Source organism: Etheostoma spectabile, chromosome 11 (assembly GCF_008692095.1).
Source record: "Etheostoma spectabile isolate EspeVRDwgs_2016 chromosome 11, UIUC_Espe_1.0, whole genome shotgun sequence".
Classification (NCBI taxonomy): domain Eukaryota; kingdom Metazoa; phylum Chordata; class Actinopteri; order Perciformes; family Percidae; genus Etheostoma; species Etheostoma spectabile.
The window spans coordinates 14846661-14874377 of NC_045743.1; the positions used below are offsets into that span (position 1 = coordinate 14846661).

At 39.5% G+C, this 27717-nt stretch overlaps 1 protein-coding gene and 2 long non-coding RNA genes across 16 annotated transcripts in view; 2 read left to right on the forward strand and 1 right to left on the reverse strand.

Moving 5' to 3' along the window:
• The window catches only part of LOC116698063 (uncharacterized), a 22995-nt gene extending 19548 nt beyond the window's left edge, over positions 1-3447 (forward strand). Inside the window, exon 3 of the long non-coding RNA XR_004334104.1 lies at positions 3231-3447. This is a non-coding gene — a long non-coding RNA (uncharacterized LOC116698063). The remainder of the gene's footprint in view (positions 1-3230) is intronic.
• The window catches only part of LOC116698062 (uncharacterized), a 24279-nt gene extending 5010 nt beyond the window's left edge, over positions 1-19269 (reverse strand). The window contains exons 1-2 of the long non-coding RNA XR_004334103.1: positions 19258-19269; positions 5510-5517 (exon numbers count right to left, since the gene is read on the reverse strand). This is a non-coding gene — a long non-coding RNA (uncharacterized LOC116698062). The remainder of the gene's footprint in view (positions 1-5509; positions 5518-19257) is intronic.
• The window catches only part of LOC116698049 (syntaxin-binding protein 5-like), an 83601-nt gene continuing 72643 nt past the window's right edge, over positions 16760-27717 (forward strand). For all 14 annotated transcript variants that reach the window (XM_032529779.1, XM_032529783.1, XM_032529780.1 and 11 more), the window contains exons 1-2: positions 16760-16858; positions 21968-22068. The gene's annotated coding sequence lies outside the window, so the exon portion shown is untranslated. The remainder of the gene's footprint in view (positions 16859-21967; positions 22069-27717) is intronic.

Consider the following 27717-nt stretch of genomic DNA (forward strand, 5'->3'; position numbering starts at 1 on the left):
CGGGTGAATTTTGTTCACCATACATGCAATTATAAGTTTCTGCTCCCTGTCCCCTCCACTGTTTTCTGTGCTTGTTGCAATTGCAAAACAAACAAAACACAGCCATTGTTTCTAGGAGCAGACTTACTGTATGTGTTTGTCTTCCCTGCTAGGATAAATATATGCTCCTGATTGGAGCCTATTGTGTTAAGCTCTAGATTCATGTTTGAAACTAATCTGGGTGTTCATCCACAGCAGGGTAAGCTGGTGATAATTTGTAGTTGGTTTAGCCTTTTTAGCAATGCAACCATGCAGGTGTTATTATCTTAAAGCAACAATTGCAAACAAAGCCATAATTGCACCTTACCGAAGCAGGTGTGCGTCTCGTGTTCTTGATCCCTTACTGGTAAAAAGTGTTGTTAAATGTGAACCTACAGGAGTTTGACGATTTACTTAGGAGAATTTTTCAAAGCAGCACTTAATGTGACTATGACTTTGGTTAAGTCCATGTTGAACCTAGCCTGCCATCGCCAAACTAATTCAGAAATACATATTAGTCTGGTACCTCTCCATTTATTTTTCATTTCCAGGGAGCATTGTCAGACATAAATGTTTTTGGATGCTATTCAATAGATTCAATAACATTTTCATTCCTCAGAAGCATTTATAATAACAAATAAATTATAGTATAGCATAGCTTGTCCACCAGAGAGTGAAGTTTGAATTTTTTTATTTTATTCATCAGAACTTTAATATATTTCGATGTTTTGTTGTGACAATAAAGCAAATTATTATCATATTTTAGTGAGAACGCATAAATAACTACAAGTAACTAATGTTAGGGAAATCTGTTTATGTTTTGTTATGCATTTCTGAATTTCTTTTTAATATATATCGGCCAATATAGTGGAATATCAGATTTTTAAATAACCAAATATTCGTATCGGTATCGGCCTTAAAAATCCTTTATCGGTTGGGCTGTAGTATGGATTAACACACAACTTTTATGCCTTTCTGTCATGTCTACTGCAGTCAGATTTGCTGTGTTCACTTGGAAGGAATCACAGCACTTACATTTTGAACATGTTTAGAGGCTAAAAACACATTTGTTGGGTGCTAACTCTAGCAGGAGGATAACACGGTGTAGACAGCAACGATTGTTTTAATTTTTTTCTCTTTACTGACAGCAGTCCAATTTTACAGACAACAGACCTTCATGTTGAAATTGACCAGAATACTCCTTTCTCCTTAACAGATTTGTTGTGAGCAGTTTCATGTACAGAAGACTACTTTTGTAGTTATAACAGGAAACTGCTTGCTAAGAGTTTTGCAGGTCATCTTGAGTGATTGAGTCATGATTTCTGGAAATACAGTGGGTACGGAAAGTATTCAGACCCCTTTAAATTTTTCACTCTTTGTTTCATTGCAGCCATTTTCCAAAAATCAAAAAAGTTCATTTTATTTCTCAGTATGTACACTCAGCACCCCATCTTGGACAGAAAAAACAGAAATGTAGAATTTTTGCAAATTTATTAAAAAAGAAAAACTGAAATATCACATGGTCATAAGTATTCAGACCCTTTGCCGTGACCCTCATATGTAACTCAGGTGCTGTCTATTTCTTCTGATCATCCTTGAGATGGTTCTACACCTTCATTGGAGTCCAGCTGTGTTTGATTATACTGATTGGACTTGATTAGGAAAGCCACACACCTGTCTATATAAGACCTTACAGCTCACAGTGCATGTCAGAGCAAATGACAATCATGAGGTCAAAGGAACTGCCTGAAGAGCTCAGAGACAGAATTGTGGCAAGGCACAGATCTGGTCAAGGTTACAAAAAAATTTCTGCTGCACTTAAGGTTCCTAAGAGCACAGTGGCCTCCATAATCCTCAAATGGAAGACGTTTGGGACGACCAGAACCCTTCCTAGAGCTGGCCGTCCGGCCAAACTGAGCTATCGGGGAGAAGAGCCTTGGTGAGAGGCAAAGAAGAACCCAATGGTCACTGTGGCTGAGCTCCAGAGATGCAGTCGGGAGATGGGAGAAAGTTGTAGTAAGTCAACCATCACTGCAGCAATCCACCAGTCGGGGCTTTATGGCAGAGTGGCCCGACGGAAGCCTCTCCTCAGTGCAAGACACATGAAAGCCCGCATGGAGTTTGCTAAAAAACACCTGAAGGACTCCAAGATGGTGATAAATAAAATCCTCTGGTCTGATGAGACCAAGATAGAACTTTTTGGCCTTAATTCTAAGCGGTATGTGTGGAGAAAACCAGGCACTGCTCTCACCTGTCCAATACAGTCTCAACAGTGAAGCATGGTGGTGGCAGCATCATGCTGTGGGGGTGTTTTTCAGCTGCAGGGACAGGACGACTGGTTGCAATCGAGGGAAAGATGAATGCGGCCAAGTACAGGGATATCCTGGACGAAAACCTTTTCCAGAGTGCTCTGGACCTCAGACTGGGCCGAAGGTTTACCTTCCAACAAGACAATGACCCTAAGCACACCGCTAAAATAACGAAGGAGTGGCTTCACAACAACTCCGTGGCTGTTCTTGAATGGCCCAGCCAGAGCCCTGACTTAAACCCAATTGAGCATCTCTGGAGAGACCTGAAAATGACTGTCCACCAACGTTTACCATCCAACCTGACAGAATTGGAGAGGATCTGCAAGGAGGAATGGCAGAGGATACCCAAATCCAGATGTGAAAAACTTGTTGCATCTTTCCCAAAACGACTCATGGCTGTATTAGATCAAAAGGGTGCTTCTACTAAATACTGAACAAAGGGTCTGAATACTTATGACCATGTGATATTTCAGTTTTTGTTTTTTAATAAATATGCAAAAATTTCTAAATTTCTGTTTTTTTCTGTCAAGATGGGTTGCTGAGTGTACATTACTGAGAAATAAATGAACTTTTTTTATTTTTGGAAAAAGGCTGCAATGAAACAAAGAGTGAAAAATTTAAAGGGGTCTGAATACTTTCCGTACCCACTGTAGCATTATGGAAAAACATTGCAGTTGAGTTTTTCTGAGAATGGCAGTGCAGGGCCGGATTCTGCGGTTACTGTCCACCGGACGGCAGCAGGCAGAACAGTTTTTGACTGGGATGATTTGGGTCTCTGATTGTCGTATTGTTTTTTTTCCATACACAATTGGATTTTGAGGTCCCCGTAGATGACAGCTCCATCCTGGTGATGTGCAGTTTTAACCACCCTCTCTTTGTAGAGCCTTCTGGGTGAGGGTGAAGCAACTGCCATACCAGGCAGGGATGCAGCCGGTCAGGATTTTCTCGATAATGCACCTGTAGAAGTTGCAGAGTATCCTGGAGTCGATGTTGAACCTCCTCAGCCTGTAACGGGAGAAGAGGTGCTGTCTAGCAGTACAAGGGCATGCAAGGTGGTCTGCCTTGGCATGGGAAATATGTTCTGTGCCCTTGCTGTCCCACGTTAAGACATCAGCTGCAATAACAAACCATTGTCTATTCTTAATAGTTTGTTAAATCCCTTTTTTTTTTTAAACACATGAAGGTACTGTATATCAATAACATTGGTGTAACATTACAGTGCCTGTGCACAACCTGGTACTGGTAACGTTAATTACCCACACCAGAGACAGTTTAGAACTAATTTTACCGTTAGATTAAAAATCTTTGATCACAGTAAATGTGACAAATGTACGTCATGGTTTCAGGCCTGTTGCTAAGCAGTAGGACAGTGATGACTTTTCAAGTAATTGACTGCTCAACTCAAAACATTTACTTAATAAAATATACTAGGCTATATTTAACAAACACACCAACATTATTTTAAAGTCCTTTTAAAAAAGCCACAAACACACCAGGCAGTCTGTGCTTCATTCAAATGGACCAACTTCAAACTACAAACCTGCAGGATCGAGTTTAAATGTCATAAATGTCAATATTGTTTAACTCAGTGCTAACGTTAGGTACGCTAACACTGACAAGCTAACATTAGCTCTAGCTGCTAGAGCCAACGTTAGCATGCTAGAGTCCAGCATGAGCTGGAAACGAAAGACCAACTTAGGTTAACGTACTTCAGCTTACCTAGCACATACTATTTACATCTCCTTGCTAGTGATTAGCTCGACCAAACTTTGCCCAAACTAATACCCGTCTATTTATTATCTAAATAAGTTATAATTACAAAACTTACCCAGTGTGTCTGCTTCTCTTTCACCCTCAGGGGTTCTCCACAGACTGCCTTTTTTTAATTCCGTTAACCCTCGCCTTTTTCCTCCTCCATGCCCAATCACCTGCAGCTATTTTGATATTTGACTTTTGAGAGACAAGCAACCAAACACATGCTACAACTGCATTTTGTGTGCATGTGTGTGGTGTGTCATGATGAAGCAGCAAGCTTTATTTTATCAAACATTTTACATTGAAGAGCAACATTACAAGTTATGTTCATGGCATGAACAACAGTGTTAAGTGAGACTATATATATATACTAAAAAAATACAGCAGCAAGTACACAACACCCATACAGATATACAAAAAATAATGAATAAAATGAAATACAAAAACACCTTACATAAAAAATACACACAGGAAATTATATAACGTATATACAAGTAGTGAATAAAATGTAACCTACTTAAAGCTGCTCTAAGCAATGTTGAGTAAAGCTACTTCTTGTAGCTCAGTCCATAGGGAGTTGGGTTGGGAACCGGAGGGTCACTGGTTCAAATCCCCGTATAAAAGTTGGGAGTGTGGATTGGTGGCTGGAGAGATGCCAGTTCACCTCCTGGGCACTGCTAGGTGCCCTTGAGCAAGGCACCGTACCCCCCCAACAGCTCAGGGTGCTGGCAGCCCACTCACTCTGACATCTCTCTATGTATAGTGCATGTATAGGTCCTGAGCATGTGATTACTTGTAATGTAATTGTAATGTAATTACTGCACTTCACACAGAGTGAAGTGCAGTAATTTCCCCATTGGGGACTAATAAACAAATTATCTTATCTATTTTCAAACAAAGACTAGCTTGCCCCTCCCTCCTCCTCATCCCACCCCCTCCCTTCTGTGCTTCCGCGCGCACTTACCCCCCAACTCAACCCCCAAATCCTTCTTGTTGGTTATTGGCTGGAACGCTGGAACACTGTTTGTGTATGCTTTGTGGTGCAGGTGGGCACAGTTTATTTTTGTTGCCGTTTGTAGACCCTGGGCCAGGGGGGACCAGACTTTTTCAGCTTGCGAGCTACTTTTTAAAATGACTAAGTCAAAATGATCTACCTACTATAAAAATTCAAAACATACATTTATTTCTACATATATTTAATTATAAATATATTGAAAATTATATGTACAGTATAAGCTGGTGTACCTTGCATAACTACATTAACCCATATGCACAATACAACTGTACATTTTTTGTCTCTACCTCACTCTGACAACTTGCACTGAATGGAATCAGCCAGGGATGCATATTCCGGACAGTAGCTGCTGATAGCCAGCCTCAAGCACATTTCCAAATTATCATCAGTCATGGTGGAACGGTATTTGGACTTAATAATCTAAATAAAGCTCCTCTTTAGCAGTCATATCGGAAAACACCATACGAATAAAAATGCACAAGTGGGCCTTGTCACTCACGTCTGTGGACTGGTCTAATTGCAGTGAGAAACACTCGCAGTCTGCGACATCCCTCCTAAGTTTCTCGGTCACATCCTCGGCCATTGCTTCATAGCGCCATGTAACTGTACTTCTTGACAGCTGGAGAGATTTGATTGAGGATACTATGTCAGGTTTGTTTTTAAAGTCTTGAAACAACGAATCAGCCGCTTTAACGAATGCCTTTTTAATCCGGTTTAATCAGGAAGGTTTTTGTGTTTAACGATGATGTGACTCAACCCCGGAAAAACAATTTCTTCGGTGGCGGGTCCTTTGCTTTTTGGTAAGCTGTGAGAAAAAGGCCTGCTGCCAGACAACTGGGATTTAGTTTTTTCACCTTTCTCCTTCAGTTCACTTTTCGGAGGGAATTTGGTGTTGTCGTTTTAGGGAACAGTCCAAAAAAAGGGCCGCTCCACATTTCCCTTCTTCTGAATAGCAATGGTAGATTTGCAGATGAGGCAAATACACTTCAAATTGGACATTGTAAAAAGTCCTGCTCCCAATCTGTAAGGAAGTGGTAGGTTTTTGGCTTTTTACTTGGTCCAGCTCCCCCACTCATTTTTATACATTTTTTGAGATTTGTAGATATAACTTAGCTAGGCTAACTCGGAAACTTGCTAGCTTGCTGGAATTTTGCCGCTGCTGCGTGCACATCCGTGCTGACCCATGTGTCAGAAAAGATCAGACATTAGACTGGTTATTATGTATGTAAATCAAGTGACAAATGTCATAGTAAGGATGGTTGATTAGCTGACGAAAATTTCAGACGTTAGATAAATTAATCAAATAGTATAGTGGCATAGTAAGGATGGATGATAGGCTGACATCTTTATTTTTATTTTTTTTAATTGTCATGCAATCTACCCCCACTTCCTTTGCGATCAACCGGTAGATCGCGATCAACGTAATGAGCAACCCTGCCCTGGGCTGTGTACAGAGACCGTGTTTCTGGATTCTGGATCTCTATGGACATCCGGAATATAGCCAACGTGAACGTCTATTCTCAACTAGTTCTGGCTGTTCATAGACGCCTAGGTTATGGCCTGATGGGAGATCATTTCTCAGTGTCAATGATCAACTAATTCTGGCTGTCAATGGACGTTCAGATCATGGCCTGGACGGATGGGCGGGATATCAACCTGTTTTGTACGTCCACAAACGTTGCTTGCTCAGTGGGTACCTTGATTAATTAGTATCCTTCAAATTATTTGAGTGGCATAGATGAAAACTCAACTAAAGTCTATGCAGACAATTACAGTAATAGGCTTGTCTATCTGTGAAAAGCCTAACTTGCATTGTCAATACTGACACTTTTGGCGGTTTTCCACTGCGTGGTATCTACTCGACACGCCTCGACTCTACTCCCCTTTTTTGGTTTTCCATTACAAAAAAAAGTCCCTGGGACCCGCTACCAGGTACTTTTTTTAGTACTACCTCAGTCGAGGTTACAAGCGAGCTGAGGCGATACCAAAAGGTGACGTGGAAACCTGCAGACTGCTGGTTGGTCGGATTACTGCGTTTTTAGCAAACAAGAGTGCGGGGTGTGTGTCCAGAACAAACGGGACATTTAAAAAAAAATCCAGCCAGACACCGACAGATTATCTACTCTCTGCACTATTCTCACTTTTCAACTGTTCAATATTAAGGGCCATTAGGGGCTTTATGTTGTTTCCAATATTGCACACAGTTACTTTAAAAAAACAAGACAATATATCAAAGAAATTTTTTATTTAGCTTTTCAAGTAGCGCATCAAACCCTCCCGTACATCCCAGCCTTCTTCCTCTGCACCCCGTGACAGTGTCCCCCCCCGGCTCAGCTGTCCCAGATGCATCCCAGTGTTGTCATAAGCCTCTTCATGACTCTCATAAAGATTATACGAAGCCCAGCAGGTCAGAACCAGAGATTACACCAGTCGGACATCGAACGCCCACCAGACGGTCTGCGGCGGCGATTTTGCAAAGCGTGAATGCTCTGAAACACAAACAGTACACAGCAGACATATTTTGGTGTGTAATCATGGTTGCTAAAGTTCATGTACTTTATATAGCGTATAGTAAATACTGACTGCAATGCTGAACACATGCAAATGTTAGCTAACGTTACCAGGAAACTTAACTTACCCTTTTGTGTCGTTGAACAACCGTCATGTCGACGTTTGAACTCCAACGGAATTCCCAAACTCTCGTTTTTTTAGCGGTGATTTTTGTTGCTTCCTTCAGCTTCTTTTGAAACAAAACATATCTTCTGGCTGTGGCAAGTAGCCGACGTGCTGTTGTGAGTCGCGTTGAAAATTACATCATCACGCGTAGCTATGGTGACCAGCCACGCTGAGGTGTTACTCAATCTGCAATGGAAAACGGACGCAGAATGAGTTGAGTCGAGTAGAGGCGAGTTGAGGCGAGTCAAGTCGAGCTGTTACCAGCAGTGGAAAAACGCCATTTTTAACACAAAATAAGCCACCTCTGACTTGTTTTTATTCAAGTCCTTTATACTGGAAGTCACCCACTGTGGGTATTCAAAAGGAGAAATACATGTAGACTGCTTGACTAAGTGGACTGGCCTGCTTGTCCTCAGTGTATTGCCACAGGTCAGAAACAGATTTTTCTCTCAGTGGGGTGTCTCAATGTGGGCGTATGATCACAAAAGGTCTCGCTCCAAGTAAGATGGGATGTTTGGCGTTTGAGTCTTTTCATTTTCTTTTTGACCCCCCTCACTGATATAGTTAAATCGATTTGGAAAAAGAGACAGCCAGATAGCCAGGGCAGAAATCAATTGAAAAATCTGAGCAACAGTGGTGCTCTGTACATTGGTCTTTGTCGTGCCTGCACTTGTCTTTTCAGTGTGACTTTTGTGATCCGATGTGCCAAATCGGAACTCAGGTATTTCTGCATATGTGACTGTCCTGATCGGATAGTGATTAGATATATTTCCGTGCGGATATAACATTATTCCCCAGCAATAAGTGCATTCAAAATGGCACTTGGTGCAAGAGAAAGCCTTTTACTTTTCCTCACTGCAAGCAAGATGCAATTTCTGAGCTTACGGACTTGATAGTTACTGAGTCCTGGCATGACCGGGTGATAAAAGTTGCTTTGAAAAGACACCAGTGTAACCACAACCTTTGTGTGTAGAAGCATTCAAACCGCTAAATAATACTTTCACTCATACCTTTTTTAAATGATCTCATTTACATGGACTTAGGTCTTAGTCTGCATTCATTTGACATTTCTTTTCTGGAAATTGTAGTTTTCCAACACTCACAATAAACATATTGATTAATCTCAAAATTAATAGAAACACCATTGGCTGAAATATCAACAATAACAATTAGTATTTCACTATAGAACATCTGATGCATGTAGGCGTTGCACTGTTGGTGGACCAGACAAAATATTTATACAATCATACACTTAAAACATGATACGAACACAAGAAATAAAAAGCTGCAGAACATTTGTATGTCTGTGTGTGTGTTTGTTTGTGTTCTGGCAAAACGCCCCTACAACAATCAGTAGCGCCACGTAGGTGCCGGAGCTCTAACATGCGCAGGTGTTTGGTCCTTTGTCTTGTGTCTGTCTGTGTGTGTGTGTCTGTTTATGTATGTGTTTTGTGTGTGTCTGTTACTTCGTTTGTTGTTTTGTCTTCCTCCCCCCCAATCTTTCCTCTTTTTAATTATTATTTCCTTTTTTGTTGACCCTGGGACTCGTTGTTCGCCTCAGTGTATTGTTTGTAATTGTTTGTCACTGTTTGTTTCTTAAATATGTAAAAAAAATAAAAATTAAAAAAAATATGCGGTGTCTGAGAAAAACAAGATATAATTAATTTTGATACATAAATTAATAATGTGGGATTACTATTCCTTATTTCATGGGCTATTTTGAATTTTCGGGGTAATGCATATATACTTATGACAATAAAAAATAAAGGGTAGACCTCTAGCTTACCCAGTAGAGTGTGCGCCCCATGTAGGTCTTTGGCAGCAGTGTGGATTAGAATCCAAATCTGCGCACCTTTGCTGCATGCCGTCCCTCCTCTCTCTCCCCTTTCCTGTCTTCAAGCTATCCTGTCAATAAAAGCCTATTAAAGCTTGAAAAATAATCTTTCAAAATTCAAAAACAAAGCATTTGAATACGGAGTTTGTACATTGATTGCCAACGATCAAAGCATTGAAGCTTCCAAGCCATAAAATACTAAGCCAACTTTTTTTTTTCTTTTTTTTTAAAGTCAAGAATATTATTTTGAAACAAAACTGAAACTTTTGCCTAGGGTCATGAGCTGTCTTGAGTCTTTCCTCCCCTGTGCACCTGAGACCTGTACCCTGGTTCAGCAATTCTCCATATCAGAGTGCATAGCTGCTGCTGTTACTGTAGTTGTGATAAGCCAGTGTAGCAAGACTGTCTGGATGTTTCTGCCCCACTGGTTTCAAAATACATTGTGAAACTGAAATGAGATATGCTCACTCTGCATAGCCTACTACCAATCTGTGTCTGGATTTTAGATTGAGTCCTCTAGCATATCTGCAATATGTACAGAACATCACTGAACACAGCTGTACTGTATGTGTGGAATCCAAGCTTTATATGAGTTCATCATTTTTTCATGTACAGACATTTGACATATATGCTCTTCACGGATTTAAAACAGATCTCCACCTCTGTTAACTCTGTCAGATGATTTGCAACTAGATATGCTGCCCACACTAACACTAACACACACAAACACTATTGTGATACATGTGAACATATCTTGCTTCCACACATCAGTGTACACACTATAACTCCAAAAAACAGGAGAGCAACATATTGTCCTCCTCCCTCAGCCCTGTTACTCTGCAGCAGGTTAAACCTTTGTTCTGTAGCCGCCTACTCTCCATGATTACTCAAATTGTGTTTTATTAAAAGTGAACGCACATTTTGTTTCTGCAGTGTCAGACAACTGCATTACATGGTTGATTGTGGCTGATAAATGTTACACAATGTCCTTGCCCTGAGCTGCTTGCAAGGTGTGGGTAGCCATTGATGCCAAGCGAGACGGACAGAAATCCCTGGAGGGACAAGGGGAGGGCATAACAGCTGCAGCAAGTTTTATATTGAAACAATATTTCCTTTGATGTGCACACACAATCATAAGCCAGAGCATAAAAACTTGCACAATAATTGATTAGAATTTGAAGTAAAAGTTCTATGGGGAGAAGGAAGTCCCCCTGAATGTTGAAGACAAAAAAGGTAATTGCCATGTCATGTGAGTACACCTGCTTGAATAACTAGAAAAATAATTATTGAATAGCAATAGCAATAGCATTGAGAATAGAATATGTAAGATAATATGTAAACCTATATTTTGACTTTCAGAACGTATAAGGCAGTCCCTCCAGGATTTCGCTGACTTTTTTTGAGATTGTTGCGGCCCAAGTGCCTGATGTTGCGGGAGTTTGTTGCAATTAAGTTGTACAGAGCTCCGGAGGTGACATGGAGGGGGAAAAAAAGAGGAAAAAATTAAAATAAATCTTGACTTTTGTTTTGCAAGATATCGAGTTTTATTTGCGATATCTCGCAAATACCAACAAACAGTGAGGCTAACCTAGCTAGCGTTGCTGTCCTCAATTTAGGTCATCCCACACGTCTCATCTCCGGTTTTTCCTGCTTCCACCATGTGTGTTTGTGTGTGAAGAAAAAAATAAATTTGTAAATGTGAGATGTTCGAGTCACACACGTCTCGTTAAACAAGGAAATGGATTTGGCCACGTATGTGAGACGTCAACCCGTTCTCACTCCGCTTGGTCATTGGCTCTCAGAGACACATACTGATAGAAACTCTGGCGTGTGGGACTGCTGGGATTGGTTTAAATTGCGGGAATCCCAGTTTATTTGTCAAATTTGCGAAAAAGTTGCAGTGATTGGTTCAAAATTGCAAGTTGCAACAAAGTCACGGTGATTGGTTGAATTTGTGCAAATTGGCACGATTGCAACATTGGGAAATCCTGGAGGGACTGATAAGGTGTAATGTGCTTTACAAGACTTACAAAGTTGGCAATTTTAAATACAGTGACATCTATTTACCTGGTTTTAGCTTTTTCTGACTGCAATAGCATTATGAATTAAATGTCTAAATAAGGTGGTTTAGGTTTACACACAAAAACATGCTCATGAATTGCTAGACACAACTGGGTCATTTTAATTATTGCAGGACTGGTCATATGCAATTCTTTGCTGTTCTTCGAGCAATGCTGGCTGCAACATGAATTCAGAACTGTTATTTAGTGATTAAATAACTGTTCCTGTACCAGATCCAGCTGGCTGTTTTCATGTTGTGTCATATCCCCCTCCTGCTGATTTCCACCTGCTTTGGAGGATGTGCTGGGGATTTTACTTCCTCTGGTCACCATACTTGTGTTCTAACCAAACTGCCTAATTCAGAAAATATAGTATTGTTGAGCTTAGATATAATGTGAGGATGGGTTGTTTATTACACCATGGGAAATTAGTTACCAAGGAAGAACAATAACTGCAAGAAAAAGCACTGCGGGACATGATGCCATAACAAACTCAACCAACATTTGTATTGTCATCTATCCGATTGTATGAGTGTGGAGTATGATTATTATTCATATTGTTTATATTAATGCAGTGTTTTATTTTTCCTGGAAACTTCCAGGCTAGGTTACTTTTCAAAAAATCTTAATTTTTACTTGTTGGATAGCACAACCAAGCCTAAGTTATGGTCCTAGGGGACAATCTTGCACAAACATGTCTTGTCTGGTGTTGTATAGTATGCGTTCTACTGGTGTGATATATATACGGTGATATGATGATATATTTTGGTCTTGTGCTCTGTTTCTTATTGACTTGTAAAGCACATCATGATGCTTGCTTAAGAAAGAAAAAATAAAATTACTAATAGAACTTACTTTACTCTAGCAAACCTGTTGGAACCTCTCTGCGTTTGTCAACATGTGAGACCAGCTACTTCCATTCACAGATTTATATACAGTATTTATACATGTAAATCTCTAAATCTCTAAAAAAAAAAAAGAATTAAATAATTAAAAAATATATTTAATTATTTATTTTTGGCAACAGAATTTGGCCTGGTTTTAGAAAAGTATCTGGTCTGTTACTATGTGATTTTTCTACATGAGTTTATAACCTAGCTAAAACGTATGCAGTAATACAACAGTCCTACAATTAATCCTTGTTACAATGTTACAATGTTCAGTTTTTGTTGACAAGAAACAAATGAGAGAGATGTTGACTCAACTAATGATCACTTTGGAGATTGTAGTTTGTGTTGCTGTTGTTTTGTACTGCGTTACACTGAGAATGTTCCTAATTTTCAGTCGTTGCCATAAATGAGGTGGACAAAATAGAAACACCTCTACAATCAGAGGGTTATTTGAAAAAACACATGTTTATGACAATTGGATAATATTAAACACTGTTTATTTCTGGATCCCTGGAGAACAAGAACTGCACTGGTGAAGTACAAAGTCAGACGCTCACGGGTTTTGACCCATACCTGTGCTTGCACAAATGTTTTGCTATGAATTTGACTTCCCCGAGGTGGGAGGAGAGGCATTGTAGGGGTTGTCAGCCATCATCAAGCATCACAATGCACCTTCTTCAAAATCAATTTATCCTTTTAGAACCGGATGTGACATTGCACCACCTGCCTGCTTATATCAGGCCAGTGGCACAAGTCTTCTGTGCATCAACAGTTGATGCAGGCACATCCTCATAGAACCTACAAAATAATACATGAAGATTATTTTATTGATAAGTTAATAAACTGATAACACAGAAGGACCAGGGCAAATATTTAAAGGTAGGAACTATAGTAGGTGAAAAAATTGATGATGTGCCCTTCACCCTTGACCATTGTCTGATGATAATATTGTAAAAAATATATATACAGTGTAGTTTACTTCGAGCACTTAAAGTGTCAATTGGATGTTGTCTTTTGCACTTACGGTACACCACAATCATAACATAAATCACTGATTCTTGAGATTAGGGACCAAAAGTACTTTTGAAAAAGGAAAAACAAAAACCTACACTACATTACTTTTGAATTGGATACCTTCATAAACACGGTCTCATCTATCATACCATGGAAAAGGAACAGGGTTTTTTTTTAGCCAATTTTCATAAAAATTGACATTTACTCACTTAGTAACTTGACCCTTTGTCAACTCCGTCCGACCCCCTGACAATATGTTTTTATGTTGTTTGATCAACTGAACAACCCTGTAAAGTATTAAGTGTGTAGAATGGTGGGGTTTATCAAGGTGAATTGAAAATGCATTGTATACACTTTTAATTTATTTGACATTGTTTTGGAATTTGCCATTTTAAATTCTTTGATTTAGTTTACTTCACGTGTTTCATTTTTACATATATACAATCAGTGTTTTGGTGCACACAAACCTGCTCATGGATAGACTTTTATTTTTTAATTGTATGAACACACTCGTTGAACAAAAGAAACTCCATTTTTTTATAAGAAATGAAAACCTCCGCTTAACGTGTTGCACCCTGACTTGTTGCCACCCACGGACGGGTTGACAAACTAATTGAGAAATCAACTGATTAAAGATTTTTATTACCTAGTTTTTTGACATGGCAAAGGGAGAGCGTATCAGGAAAGCGTAAACCCAACTTTAAACAGTATTATAGTTCTGGTGACAGGATATATTAAGGCACACAGATGAACTGTGAAAATGTTCCTACTATCAAAGAAAGAGCCAAATGTATCTGGAGGTCCTCTCTGGTCATCTATACACTAAATCTACTAAATGATTTTGCAAGAGGAAACACAAGAAGCTGAGAACTAACGAAGAAAGTTAGGTCATAGTGTTACAATGTACAACTTTGAAGTATACAGGATCTGAACGCTCCCCATCTATTTCTGATTCCTTCCAAAGGCCTTCACTGCAAAAATGAAAAGTGAGAATTAGACCTCATAATCTAACGCAGTTTTCTGTAAAGTAACCGGTTGAAATTGCAGCTATACTTTAACACATCGTTTGAGAAGGTAAAGTATCTTGATTTCATAGGGTCCTCAGGTAGGTTCTGTAAGTTCATGAGTTCTACTTCAATTTTTCCGCAACAAGTGTAAATATATGAGATCATGTTATCTTTCATACGCCTTCAGTTTTAGAAGCCAAGCATTAGACATGTAGGTATACTTTATCTAACCTGTGGGACATGGGGTGCATTGGACACGAGGTGTTGAACCGGCCTACGTCTATGAAGTCCATACATCCGTGCTAATGGAATAAGTCCCTGGTCCGGCTTGCTTGGACCTGGACAAGCCGGTCCCTGTCGTTTTAAATGAATCTTCACTGGACCAAGAACAGACATCCCTTCCCTCCATGTTTGGTGAAATTGGCCAGTTAGAACACGAGTACTTCAAACCTCAACTTTCACATCTGGCGTCTATATCTTAGCTCATGGACTTTCCCAACCCGCATTGATCACATACACCCCTGCCAGCCAATCCCCTGTCCTCAATACTTGCTGATAGTCGTGTCAACGTAGCACCCTCAGGACCTTTCAATGTCTTCTCTTCCATTTCATCTACCGCTCTTCCCTTCTTCAACCGCTCCCCCCCTTTCTCCCAACCGCTTCCATCTCCCCATCTAACATGGCCAATGGCTCTTCCTGGCACTATTTTTTTTCCGCCATTCCTGCTTTCTTAGTTTTGTTGCTCTTTGTTATTTCTTAACTTTTCTTTCATGCTTTTATCTCCGTTTAATGTCTTTTCCTGTTTTTCCCTCCTTTCCCCTCTCAGCTGCAAAGGGCACGCCTGCTTGAAGTAGGCCTCCTCACGTCTGGTCCAGAGACTTTTCTGGTGCTGGGGTCATTATCTTTTTAGCCGCTATTTTGCATGCTCTGGCCCTTTTCTTTGCCTTTCCCCATATCCTTTTCTGGGTGCCCTCTTTGACTCTTGGTCCCTAAGTCTCCTACTTGTTTTTAACACCTTTGTTTTTGGACCCTGTCCCTATCATCCTCTTCCTCTCTTTTCTAACTGTTCTCTTTCTGCTTTCCTGAGTCACTGTAATTCTTTCCTCAGTCCTTTTTTCTCTGGTACTCTGTTTTCTTTTTCTTTGCACACCCGCCGTTTCTGTCTAGCCATGTCTTCTACAGTACAAATAAAACTTTTAAAAGTTATTTGGAATTTTCGATATATTAAGATATGTAAGTCCATCCAACCTGTATACTGAGATAATATGCTCATGTTATCTAGTTTTGTTCTACATAACTTAATAAGTTTTGGGGCGCTTTTTCATCCGTCAGCTTCCTTCACACCGGCCTACAAATTAAAAGCTGACAGAGTTTGACGTCTGACGAGTTGACAAACACATGTTTTTTTTAACTCTCTGTCTAGTAAATGGTAGCCATTTTGATTTTATTCACTTTTCCCAGCTGCCCTAACTAACCAAATACCAACATAGATTCTAAATTTTGATTGCACTCACCCCTACCTTGAAGACAGGTTGACCATAAAAGCTGTCACCACAGGGATTTCAACTAATTTGCTTAATATTTAAAAAAAAATGTAACTTCACGACCATGGTTTGATTGCTGCATCCATTGACAGGAGAGTCAAAGTGGGTCCTCAGGTTAAGCTGACCAATATCCTGATTTTTTAATTTGAAAAATTTCTGGACTAGTTGACGTGCAATTGATGACAGATTTTGAAAGGCGTGTTAAATAAGCCAAATTAATGCCAATGTTCACTTTAAGTATTTGTGTATTTTAGTAAGCCGCATAACACCTCACATTCAGATTGTTCTTTTGTGCATTTTAAACCCTTTTTTTTGCATTTGGTATGTGACCTCTCTGAGGACAAGTTTTCATTTGCATGGTCTTTCATAGTACAAGTGCCGTATTTTTAAAATTACTATGAATAATATAAATATAAAAAAGCTAAGGTTCTACACTACATAAGCTTTTCGATTCAAACTTTAAAGCTTTTTTAAAAACAAACTTGATTTATTGTTTGTTAAGGCAAATTGCAAAACATTTGTTGATGGGGGACATGTTTTTGTCCCTTATTTCAAGATCCGTGAAATATTTACGTATGTATGTATTATCTCCGGGTTTTTGCCTGCCGTTTTTTTGTGCCTTCGTATACTTCCTTGACTTTGTAATATCATCAGACTGGTACGCACCCGGTTGGCACTGCCTACGGCATCATGAGAGCGGTCAAGCTGGTCTCAACTGCAGTTCCTCATCAATGAGGTAACCAACTCATTACCGCTTTTGTAAGCGTGATTTTTAAAGCTGCCCTTGTCAACATTTTGGGTGTTATACTCATGGTCACGTTACCAGCAACTGGTTCACATCCTTTGCACCAAATGCTTCTTTCGTTGGGCCCTAATATCTTTGTCTTGAGACGCCCTGCTGGGGATTTTAAATAAGCTGCTATTAGTAAGAAACTAAGTTTAACTTCTGAACTTGATCGTGGAGTGTAAAACACACAGAATCTCTTCGCGCATGTGGGCTCATGGTCGAGCGGTTGCCTGCCAATCGGAAGGTTGTGGTTCACTCCCTTGCCTGCATCCCATTCCCGAAGTGTCCTTGGGCAATACCTGAACCCCGAATTTGCCGCCCGGTGCTTGCGCATCGTGGTAAATGTGTAGGAGTGTAGATCTGATGAGCATGTGGCCCTTGTAAAGTCAGCTCGGCCAGAGCTGTCAATGACTGTGTGTGAAGGTGATGTTTTCCTGTATATGTAAATCGCTTTGATTTGTCTCTAAGACTAGAAAGCGCTAATAAACTACAGCACATTTACATTATAATGCTATGGGACCCTTCCTTCCTGTTAGTTCCTGTTAGACGGATGAATGGTTGTAGTTCTACGTATCTGTCTTTGCTCATTTGCAAATTACAATTACAATTAATTTAATATGATTTCTGGTCTCTTAGAATTTGAACAATAACAATAATGTGAGTGATGTTTGATAATCAGTGGGACACATTGGCCAGAAATCAAGATTACTGAAATCTAAATTGCCTAACCATTAAGTTATATTAGTGGAAAAGATCTCATTTCACCTTTAGATATCATTTTGTGTGTGGGGAAAAAACAGAGATGAAGATCAGATAACAATAATCTTGACACCGGAGCTTATTGGAGCACCTTGGGTCATGCTGTGATTGCATGAATGATAAATCAAATTTCACACTGTGACTTTTGGGTTTGTTTTCAAATTTAGTGGATTTTTTTAGAAAGGGGAATGTCCCTTGGAGCAAACGAAAATATTTTTCACAAAAAGTAAATGTTTTTATTTTACCCTGGGGGTTTTTGGGTTTTTTGGCCACCTGTACTAGGGAAACGCTCAACAGGCCCAAATTTTAAGTTGGGGTTTTGCCCCATATTGAAATTCTAAAATTGCACCTTATTTTAACATCTAAGCACACGCGAAAGTCCCCGGGCAGGGGTTTAGGGGCATTCCAAATCCCTTTGGCTTTTGGGGGACGGGGGAAAAGGGCCCGTGCGCCAGCCTTGAAGAGCAGTGCTCTGGGTCACTATTGTTTTTAGCTTAAACAGAAATATTGATGTGGTTCGATCCCAATTTTTTTTCTACAAAACAACATACCGTAATTTTTTACAGAAGAAAAGGTTTCTTGAAATTTAAAAGTCAGACCCAATCACATGGGTTTGGACACGCTTTATATCTCTTTGGTTTTCTTTTCTTTTTTTCCTTTATTCGGCGGTAATCTATCATTTTTTCCTGCCCTTTTTTTTTTTTTCTTGCCATCTAATTTTTTTTTCAAGCCCAGGCTCTTTGACACTTCCACCCCTAAAATTTTTTGATTTGTTGGGGATATGGCGTTGAGACCTAAAAGGGGGTTAATGTGTTTGGGTTAAACAGGTTTATTTGATGGTGTGGAGATGTGTGTGGGTCCAGAGTTTGTGTAGTAAGAGGTCTAAATGTCCCTGGGCAGGCATGAACAAAAATGTCTTTTTTTAATTGTGGGTTTGTATAGTGTGTGTGTGTGTGTGTGTGTGTTTGGGTGTTAAAAGTGCAACTCCAATGGCTCGGTTTTAAATTTATTTTTCTTTATCTCATTTAAACAGGGTCAAATACGTGATCCTGTAGTCTTTTCCATTTTGACAGCTGATTTAGCATCTGTATGTCAATGCCCCTCTATGGGTTTGTGTGTGGGTAGCGGCGCCCTGCTAAGTTTTGTTTCGTATTCAGACCAACCTCTGAATTTAAAATTGGTGTAAAACTGCTTTCCCATTTTTGGGGGAACCCAAAAAAAGGGGGCCCCTCTTTCCCGGGGCCTTGAAAAAGGTTGTGCCCCATTTAAATATTTCTTGTTTTGAAAAAAAGTCCACAAGCAAATACAAAATAGTTTTTTTTTCTTTTTTTTCATCTGATCTATTTCCATTTTTCCGAAATCCCCCCTCCTTTGATTTTGATTGGGGGAAAAATTTTCTGTTTTCTGGGTTTTCCCAAAAAAAACCAAAATATTTTAGTTAAAAATTTCCTTTAAAAAAAATTAGCTCTCCAAAAAGATGGTTACATGAAAAGAGACATGGTATTTTTATTTAGATTATTTTCGAACATTTCCCTGAACGGTATTTGAGGCATTTTTTAAAAACGGCAGGAATGGGTTTTCGCGGAAACTTTGTTTTTAAAACCCCCTTTTCCCTTCAACCTTGTTGGGGAAAATTTTTAGTTAATACTTAATTAAATTTGGGTTAAGGAAAAAGGGAAAGGGGAAGGACAGAGAACAGATGAAAACTCCCGGCGGCCCGCATCACTGCACACCTAATTCCCTTTGACTGCCTGAAATGACGAGTGGGGAACAAATTAGCTAAAATGGTGTAACCCAAAATTTAAACAAAATCTTTTAAATGCGAGTTTTAATGGAAAAGGAAATATTTAGGTATGTTTGGTTTTTGCTGTTATTTATATCAAATCTACAACACACAGTGGGGTATGTCATTAACCCTACCTTTTCAGCTTTGGAGAACTTTGATCAATTTAGTTTTATGCAACACCTCAGAAAGTTCTTTTCAAAGAAAGAACTGGCTTGGCATCAGGCCACACACTAGCTGACATATTGATCAACTGAGCAATAATAGATCCTCTGATGCACACAGGGTGTGTTGAGAAATACACGTGATTGACTAAATCTATAAAGAAGTACACAAATAAAAAAATGTTTACTTTGTGGAGTTTAATAACTGCCACTTTGTTACCAATATGAAAGTATTATTTGTGGGGAAATATAACAGAATCAGTTCACTAGATTATTAATCCCCCCTTATCCTAACATAAAAACACACAAACACTCTTAAGGCCATCTTCTTGATTTTTTTTTGCCATGCGATTTTCCCTGCTGATTGTCATTTTACTCCTGCTGTATGGTCACCTTGCCTGTGTTGCCATCGAGACATCAAGCCAATTATACCATAATGGAGTTGTTGACCTGGCTCTCACCTTGTCTGCCTTTCCTGTTCTCTTTCCTCCCTGTCTGGTATGATTTCTTAATTAGCTGCTTCTCCACCTCCTCTCACTCCCTTGGTTGAAAGAAACAAACTCCATCAGCATAGGAAATAGTCTTTAAAAGGATCCTTTGATAACTGGAGAATAAAGCAAAATATGAATAGTTCAAATTACTTTAATTTGAGGATGCTGTTTAAGGATCTGGGTAAAATGGAGCAGAAATGAATGAGCTCATATACATTCCAGCAAAATAAAACAGTTTAATATGAATTAGGGTGCAATTATGTTACATGACAAAATTCCAGTCAAAGAAAAAAATTGACATGGCTAAAGAGAAGCATGTCCTTTTTTACGCATGGAGAGGGGGGCGTGAAACAAGATAGAAGGCAATAGGCAGAAAAAGCTCAAATCATTATTTTGTTCATTTCTTTCTTGTTTCTTGAAAAGTAGAGCTCATTTATTCATAGAACTTGGATAGGGGTTTGGTAAAGGGAGGAATTAGTCACACAGTTTTTACCAGACAATGCTAAATCCTTTTACTGTGTGACTGGCTGCAGGAAAAACAGATGGGGATGTTGAAAATGCTCCCTCACACGAACATTCTGATAGAGCACAGAAGGCCCAATTTATTGTACAGCAACGTGTTCATTCAGTATTAACTTTGCTATAAAACAGAAAAGAAAGAAAGAAAGATCTTTGCTTCAGTGAGTGGGGGGAACACACTCACCAATATGGAAATCATAGGGGAGGATGTTTTTATCCTAACTTGCGCTGTACAGTCTTTAATCCCATGATTACGTTTGTAATCTAAAGCTAATTCTCCCTGGGCTCCGGTCTGAACAGCGACGTCCTGGGAGCAAAGCCCCACTGGGAATTATACTGTAATTACAATCCTTAGAACTAGGAAAGCAGCTGACATCCATTTTTATCTGATGTCCGTATGATTTTGCACTGAGGAGTACATGCGATGAAGTATTTCAACATACCGTATATTTACAAGTAATACATTTGTCTCCAATAGTCTCTGATTAGCCCTTTAAATGTTAGGGCAAACATCTTTTAATTTCCTTAAATATGAAATGCTGGCTTGATAAAGTTGTATACATTTTACACATACAAGGGTTGGTTTTAGCTGCTTTATAAATACACTGGACACTGGATTATATATAAACATACACATATATGTATATATATTTTTTTTCCGACATGCACATTGACTTTTTCCTTAAACTCATGTTTATTGGTAAACGCACATGTCTCTCCTTTAACAGTTGTGAACATACAGTGAATCTCCTCATTGTGTCCAAGTACAACTTCAGTTACTAATATATTTGAGATGTTTACATTACATGTAGAGCTGAGTTTAATTGCTGGAAACCTTTCAGAACAGTCATGCATCTCATTCATCTGCCACCCAAGGGGCTGAATAAGCAAATGCACCACGTCAGTTAACTCAACAGACTAGGATGAAGTGCACTGACAAGATGTTTAGAAGAATCAGGGAAGCAATTCTTTAATGTTGTTTAGTGCTCTCTGCACTTATATATTCTAAATACAAGAAAACATGATCTGTTAGCTGGCATTCTGGGAATTAAAGAAAACCTATTTTTGAAATATGGTTTGGGTAAGTTGAGGGAAAGCTGTTTTTAGTTCTTACATGTGTACTTGACACTGTCCTTAATTTATGTTACTTATGTGCACAAGATGATTGTTTGGATCTTCAGCTCTTCTGGGTGGGTGCTTACAGCTGGAATCTACTTTTTTTTGCAGATTGTGTTTAGTCTAATCAACCAGGACTACAGAATCTGGGTTAATTCGAAAAGGCAAGGGGTCCTCTGTGTCCCTATAATGATTCAGTACTGATATTCATTTTCTTGACCTTTAGGGGGCGCTGGTCACAGCCTGTGCAGATGACACACTTCACTTGTGGAATCTCCGTCAGAGGCGGCCAGCTGTCCTCCATTCACTCAAATTCAACAGAGAGAGGTAAGTTCCATAAATTCCACTAGATTCAATAGCTTACACACCACACACACACACACATACACATACCCACACCCACAGAGAGGAAGACACATTAAATCAGTCCAATCTGGAAGACAGTAAAGCAGGGTGTTGACAGGACAAGGGCAGCTCCTCTGTCTTGCCTCTGATCCTTTTCACCCTGTCTGACAAACCCGAGGAGGATGTGCTGGCGTGAAGCATTCTCTTCTGTCTCAGCTGGCGACCCCTTCTGCCTGGTACCCCCACTAACACCACCACAGGCTGTGAGAGCTGACTTCCCAGTGTTTATTAGGCAGATGAATCCATCTCCTTTGACATGTTGCCATCTAAATCCTGAGACACAGACTTTCATTTTCACTTGGTTGCTACAAACTTGCATTAGCAGAGAGAGTTGATGGGCATGAAGGTAGGTGAGTTGAATCTAAATCATTACATCATCAGATGAACAACATCTGCAAAGGTGTTTGTAACGCCAGGAGCCATGTTGTGGATGTCCTCCAGAGTGAGATAGAGAAATCCTTTCATTAATTATCTCCAACTGGACCACATTTCATTAATTCTGAGCCTCTTCTACGTACCTCCACCTTAAAGCAGACATCGTATGTTCCATGTCTCTTTTTTTGGATCTCAATGTCACACTCTCATCCTCTGGATTAGGAGGCAGTACCACACCCTCAGCCAGCTACTTTTTTCAGTCAATCAGCCATCCCACTCCCTGCTTTGTAGTCCATCAGTCCATCAGCAGCGGGCTGTGGGATGTGGTGGAAAGCGAAGGCTTGGTTCTTTACTCTTTTTTCCAGCAGAGACCTCCTAGCTCTCCAATATTAAACTGTAATGGTGAAGAATGGCTTGCAGATGCTAATGCTTGGTTTGGAAACGTCCTGGGAAATCCTTTGGGGCCTTTGGCTGTTCACAGAAGTGGCTCATGTGATAAAAACAATGCCTTTGGCTGTCTCAAATGGTGCATTATTCTCAATGTCCTGCCTGAGCATTCTTAGAAAACAGGTTCAATCTGGAGGTGGCCACTGCAGTTGTTTAATTATCCAGCACACATGCACAATCCACTTTTTCTGTCCACTGGGCAAAATAGCAAGCTGTTGTTCAAGCACTGTGTAATGGCAGGAGCGGTAAGTGTATATGTTCGCAAAATATGTGTTATCAGAAAAAAAAACATTGTATCAGCCCTAGTTCTAGGTGGAGCCTTCTCACTTGCTTCTATGCCATAACATCACATGCTCACTTAAATGGGCTTGGTCAATGGAATCAAGGCCAGTTGGCTGGTTGTTCGGTATGTACCCAACTCAGAATGTGAGTCAGATTTGGCTGTTTAATTTGAATATTCATTCCTATAATTCCTATAGAACAGGGTTCGGCCGGATGTTCAGTGTGACAAAAACGTCCATGTCATAAAGTAAACAAGCCAAGTTAGCCCTCTGAGCTAATGTGTGCTAACCACTGTAGCCGAGATAGAGTTTAGATCAGGCCCAAAAAATCAAACCCAACCCTACCTGAGCCTGTGCATATTGTTTTTTTTATACGTGGGTCGTGATAAGTGAAGTTCTCAACTACAATACAAAGTTGTTTGAGCTACAGAAATCGGTTTAGAATTATCTTAATGAATAACGCAACAAGGACGAAGCATGTAAACTGCGTTGTTTGTTTGTTCAGAATGGAACGGCTCGCAAATGGATCCGAATGAAGAAATGTAAAAAAACTTAACTTAACCCATAGCTCACTCCCTCAGCTGAACAGTGTGGTTAACAAGTCAAGGCAGCAACATAATCAAAGTCTGAAAGACTGATTCCATTAAGGAGGCTTTCTGGTCTTGATCACCAACTTAATACTGTCCTTCGCCACAGTCTGCATGCCAACGCACTGGCCGCACTACTCAGAGCTACGGGAGAAGCTGGAGAGGCATAGCTTTCTCCTCACCCAATTAGGCTAATAAAGTAAGATTAAAAAAACACAAAATGCTTGATCACAACAGTCGTGCATAACGCTACAGCTTCATTTCCTCATTTTTTACTTACTTAAATTAACTTAGAGCATTTCCCTAAGAGGCAACCCAATAAGATAGCTCACACTATGCTAACGCCATTTTTTGCTAGACCATAGATATCAAACAAAAGCCTGTAAGTTGCTGTGAGCTGTAAATTCACCAATTAGAGAGATAGCTGTAACATTGTTCAACTCAATATGTTTGAATGTTTTGCTCATTACACATTACACATCAGACAGCAGACAAAAAAAGAGATTTCTGTTGGTTTTAAGTAGCCATTACACACAAAGCAAAATACTATTAGAGTATAATAGTTATAACTATTAGAAGTAACATTCAAATACTTGATGAGAGAATAGGCTATTAAACAAAGGAAGATCCTTTTGACCAAGTGTTATATCCAGTTTCTTTTCAAAGAAAAGCCGTTTGGACACTCTGAGTCAAGGAAAGCTCTGTCATAGAAATCAAGTAAAAAAAATTAATTCACACTGGAAGTATATTTAAAAAGATTAAAAAAGTCGGCTAAACACAAAAGACAGGATGACATGAAAAGTGCTTCAAAATGAAGGTCAAGTTATTTAACAGGTAAGAGTTTAAGAAATGTTCTGTTTCTGTTCATGTTTTTCTGCAAGAAAAGCGATCTATTCACTCCCACTAAATGTTGATTTCCACCTTTTGGTGCCTGTGTTGTGGGCAAGGACATTTAATGAATATGACTGCATTTCCAGTGAATGTGATAGAATATAATGTGCATTCAAAAAGCAAATTAGGCATTTCACTTTTTTCACAAAGTTTTCTTATTTTTCTATATTTTTCCATCTTACTTTTAATGAGCACATATAATAGCAAACTAGTCAAGGACTTTGGCTGAGTCACAGGATATGATTTCTCTCTACTGAAACTTTCCATCACAAGAGAGCGAAAAGCTTTCTCCCCAAGACAGAAACCTCAATCCTGTTATCATAAAGCACATTAAACATAAACCTGGACAAGGGGCGCCTTCATATTGCAAAAGAGTCTTAAACGATAATGGGCTGGAGGAAACCAATGTACTGTCTGCAAGTTTGATGGTCACTGTGTCTCAGGATTCAAGTCATTAGCACTGTGTATTAAAGCTATAGACATTTTTCAGGAATTTATGTCAAACCTCATTCAAATTTCAATGACTTTTAAACTGAAGAATCTTGTAGTTTAAAACCGTAAGCTACTTTAAGACAGCGGCAGGCTGCAACTGTTGCCTTTGTTGTTTCCAGTGGAAACATAATGCCAGCCTTGCTGTATAGAAGAGAGAGGGTGACTTCCACTGTCAAACACACACACACACACACACACACCACACACATACACAGGTACTAGTTATAATGTTATAAATAATAATAGCAATAACCTTTATTGCTTTTTAAAATCAAAGTTACACAGGTGTTGCTTGAGTTTTGACCTCTACGACAATATCAGCTTAAAACTTTGATTACCTGGCAGTTAACCATTTTTATTATATTAGTAAGCTAAACTCGCTTTATCAATCATTTCATGTTGCTAAGCATTTTTCTTAAGCTACAACCACTCTTGTTGGCTACAGGAGGAGATGAGAAGAGTTGAGAGAGTAAATGAATAGCAGCAGCAGATAGCATATGGTACAGGTTGTTAGAACTGGTAGCAGCAGAGTTGCCCTGTTGCGGCCCTTTACAGACTGCTTATGTTGGCGGGCAGTAGACAAAGTAGTTGCGGGCCGAAAACAGCTGTCTGAAAACATCTTAAGTCACTGTTTTTAGAATTCAGAACTGAACCGAGCATAATCATTTACACATCTTAATAATATAGACTAACATTTACAGTACAGTCTATAACTTTGTTTTTTTCTATTTTATTAATTTGTGGGACTTCTATGGTGTACCTTTTAAAATTACACTGCTGTGGAATTTCCTGATCATAGTATACACATCATACATTTACTGTTGCTACTGCAACAACATCCATACATTAATCCTTTGTGAAACATCACGTAGTCGTGCCTGTAAGACTTTTTTATATTTTAGATTCATAGCCTTGGAGCTGTACCTATCACAGTGTGATGCACATGCCCACACAAACACACACAGGTGAAGGTTAGAAATAATCTTTTGTATTAAAAGTGTTGAAAACCTGTTTCAGTAGCTTTCTACCTGCATTGTGATGCAATGAGGTAGGAAGCAGAACCTCTCGTTCTCAGTGGCAGTGAATCATGCTCGAAGATGAAAGGAGAAAAAGAGCATCATGAGTCATCTGTCGGAGGGCGGGCAGCGACTTGCCATTAAGCTCTGTGTCTCCAGACTGAATAGCTGACAATTAGCACTCTAACACTCCCCCAGAATCCCAAGAATAACGAATGAATCACTGGGAATGGTGTAGAAAATTGTTTTGTGATCACTGTCAGGATCTCGTGGCTGCCACCCCTCATCAACTATCGTGCTTTTGTCACAAAGAATTTGAAGACTTTCAGTCCAAACTAAATATACACTACAACACATGAAATGTTGGACACACATACTGTCGTTTTTAGCACAGTACAATGAGGCCTTTGAGCTAATGTAATCATCTGTGATTTTAAGTTATCAAACAGGACTGTTCTTTGCTGATATATTGAGCAGTTGTGTCATGTCTCCTGTAGAGCAGATGACAAGACCAGTTCCCTAGATGATGTCACCAATTCAATTACTCTGTACATCTTTTTACTTCATTAACTGAATTTGCTCCTCAGCTGGTCTTGCAGTGGCCGGTCAGCTGGTAGTAAAACCCACGTTTCCGCCTGTCCTCTTTGATTGATAATTATAAGGCCCGTTGATGGTGTCTGGTCCGAATGTTGGGAGTCAAACCATGCATTTGACTGTCTCGAAATTGCCCTCTGGATTTGTATTCATCACTAACTTATCTCCTTCCCCTTCCTGTCATCTTCTGATCCATGATTTTTCCCCTTAAACTAATATATTTATTCGACAAGGCTTCCTGAACTCATGAAAGACTCTTTTCTAAAGAGGTCCCACTCCATAAAACCCTATTTTCACAGAGAAAATATAAGGACTCACTGCAGATATGTTTTTTTGAAATGCAGCAATTCAGATTGTACATTACATTCAAAGTTATACATAATTTTCACAATTAAATGTTCACTGTACCTACTACATGCAAATTTGGGAAGAGGTTTACAGAGGTTTTGCTTTTGAGACCTAAATAGACCTAATAAGCTACAAATGTCAGTCAATTCCCAAACAAAGAAAAATGTGAATTTGGTGAGCTAAGGCTAAATGCATTGTATAAAAAGCATGTTGCTCACTACCACCCACACCCCCGCCGGTCTGAATATTGTCATCTCCCCAAGCCCTTAAAATCCTTATTGAATTGTCTGCCATCTCATTTGTCTTCTATCTAATAATCCTGCCGCTTGCTGGGTGGGTGGTTGTGGGGCTAGAGCCCAGTGATCCCCCTCCTTCACAAGATAATCAGCATGGACAGAAGTGACTTAGTGTGTGCTGCTCTTTCTTCCCTGTTTAAGGTGATTATGAAGATGTTGGCTGCTAATACCAGAGCAATAATGGTTTAAAAAGCCTTGCATTAGTGATAGACCGATTTTATCGGCCGGCTGATATATCGGGCCA